This window comes from Echinops telfairi, unplaced genomic scaffold (assembly GCF_000313985.2).
Source record: "Echinops telfairi isolate 266 unplaced genomic scaffold, ASM31398v2 ScPeMD7_7458;HRSCAF=8496, whole genome shotgun sequence".
Lineage (NCBI taxonomy): Eukaryota > Metazoa > Chordata > Mammalia > Afrosoricida > Tenrecidae > Echinops > Echinops telfairi.
In genome coordinates, this window is record NW_022111358.1 from 11529505 (window position 1) to 11532441 (window position 2937).

At 38.8% G+C, this 2937-nt stretch overlaps 1 protein-coding gene across 9 annotated transcripts in view; it reads left to right on the top strand.

The window, feature by feature from the left end:
* SYNRG (synergin gamma) overlaps positions 1–2937 on the top strand; it is a 75829-nt gene that overhangs the window by 37508 nt on the left and 35384 nt on the right. The window lies entirely within an intron of this gene.

Consider the following 2937-nt stretch of genomic DNA (forward strand, 5'->3'; position numbering starts at 1 on the left):
GTGTGTGTGTGTGTGTGTGTGTGTGTGTGTGTGTGTCTACATATACTTGTGTGTATATATACAAAATTATGTTTGTGGTATAAGTCCATGAGGAACGTTTAGTTTGTTATCATAACTCCTAACAATGCTTTTATCATATTTTTCTCTAATATAAATGTGGAGTGAAGAGCATGATGTAATACAGATTCTCTGTGGAGAATGGTATTAATGAGCATATGACATAGACTTTATTCCTATGAAAGCCAATGGGCAGAGACACTGACGCCACCAGAATCTAAGCAGTGCTTTCACCAGATGCCATCCAGTCGATTCCAACTCATAGTGACCCCAATTCATGGGGACACGTGTGTCAGGAGAACTGTGCCCTAGTGGGTTTTTAGCAGCTGGCTGTTTCAAAGTAGAACACCAAGTCTTCTGAGTTGCCTCTTGAAAGAGTTGAACCTCCCACCATGTGTCCCACCCAGGGAATCTTCCTAAGCAGTAACTGCATTGTTGTTGTCAGGCTCCTCTGACTTGATTTCACCTCGTGATGACCCCATTTGAGAGAACTACTACCCCCTGGGGTTTTTTATACAATCATCTGAACCAGAACACATAGTCAGGGCTGTCTCCCTGGAGGTAATCAGTGGGTTTGAACCACCACCCTTTCAGTTAACCAGTAGAGTGCTTAATGTGCTGTGAAGGCTCTTGGCAATAGTTTAAACCCATTGCTATCCATAAGTCTTTTTGGACTCATAGTGCCCCCCCCTGTAGGTCAGGGCAGAACTGCCCAAAAAGGTTTCCCCAGCTGTAAACTTCCGGAAGCAGGCAGCATTATCTTTCTCCCACAGAGCAGCTGGTGGGTGCAAACTGCCAACCCTTTGATTAGCACTCAAGCTCTTACCCACTACACCACCAAGCAGCAGTACTTTAGTCAGCCCTCTGTTGACAGAATCCCAGGTGGTGGTTTTCTTTGCTTTCTTTTATTGATGTCTTAACTCTTAATGCTAAGGCCTTCAAAGCAGAAATGCCAACTTGATCCATTTTAGTTGCATCTATTTAAAGTTCTTCATGGAGCAAAAAAAAATATATATATATATATACATATATATATATACATACACATACACATATATATGTATGTTTTCATTAAAAACATGTTCAACAAATGTGTAAGTGTGCTTTACACAATTGATGTATGTATGGATTGTGATGAATTGTATGAGCCCCAATAAAATGATTAAAAAAATACAAAACAAAAAAAACATGTTGACCTGACTTCTTCAAAGTATGTAAAAGTTTTATCTTAGAATTCATGATGAATCTTACAGTATTGTGGTCAGAGGTGTGGATTTCTTAGGTTGTCAAATAACAATAATATTTCCTTTTTCTACGCCCAAAATTTCAGCCATAATCTAAAATACATAAAGAAAATTCTATATCGTGTATTAAAGCTGGTGGCATAGTGGTGACCCATTTGGCTACTAACTGCAAGGTCAGCAGTTCAAAACCACCAGCCACTCTAAGGGAGAGAAAGGTGATGCTTTATTCTCCTGCCGTCAATTACAGTTTTGAAAATCCACAGAGACAGTACTTGCCCTGTCTTATAGGGTCCCTATGAGTTGGCATTGACACTGTGGCAGTGAATTGAGGTTGAAATCTTATTAGGGTCTAAAAAATGGCCATTAGGAAACTTATGAGGACACTTGAAATTATAGGCTTAATGTACCTTGTGATATATGAGCTTCAAATGACTGCAACGTACTTATTTGGAGGAGAAAAAAGCCCTTTTGTGTTTATACATTTCAACCCACTCTTTAAAAATACATTTAATCTTTTCACCCAGCTTGCATTTCTGATGGAAGAGTTTATAATGCATCAGTAAGTTTAATTTGCTGTGGTGTTTTCTTTTAAGAATAACAAAGTGAAACTTGTCAATTTCACAGATATTTCAAAGCAGCACATCAAAAATTTAGGCCATCATAAAATTGGTTGCCTGTTACCCTTTTATTAATAGGTGCAGTGCACAAATACTCAGTGGTACATGTGCCTTAAAAATTTTAGGTTGATTTTCAAAAAGTTTTATATCTACTTCTTCTGTCAGTATGTGAAATTGATGTTAGTTTTTGTAAAGGTTTGTCTTGAGACATAAACTACAGGAAATCTAACTGCTGCTCCTCTGTTTTAAAATGACCCTGTTGCTATCAAGTGGCTTCTCCGTATTGAGCATTTGTGCTGGTCCATTGGTTGCGTACTTTAGGTTAAGATGAAAACTCAGCTTTCATTGTTATCCAGGCTTTGTTCATTCCGTTTACCAACATCACTCTCATATTACAAGCACAACATGTTTAAGACCTCCATTATTTTATAGGCCCAGTTTAAGAGTTAGATTTTAGTTTTAAACTCTTTTATCCTTCATGAGCTTCTATATCCCAATTTTAGTGAAGAAATGGGATATTTTGGGTTTTTTAATGAGAAAGGAAATCAGAGCTTGTACTTAAATGTATTAATTTCTGGAGCTAGCAGTTATATTTTTAATAAGTGCCATGGTTTTGTATCTCTGGTATTTATGACTTGAAATAGCCTAGTGCAGTGGTTCTCAACCTTCCTAATGCCGTGACCCTTTAATACAATTCCTCATATTGTGGTGACCCCCAACTATAAACTTATTTTCGTTGCTGCTTCATAACTGTCATTTTGCTACTGTTATGAATCCGGAGATCTCTGTGAAAGGGTCCTTCGACCCCCGAAGGGTCCATGACCCACAGGTTGAGAACCGCTGACCTAGTGGATCTTAGGGAAGATCTTGAGACACCAATGGAAATCTGAACCCCTTGACCTGCTAACAGCAAATCTATGAACATGCAACCATTCCTATGAAATAGAGAAGAGAAGCCCTGTTAAGAACCAGGGCCCAGCCCCACTATGAGACGTGATGCCCCTCACTGGCCCATGGCC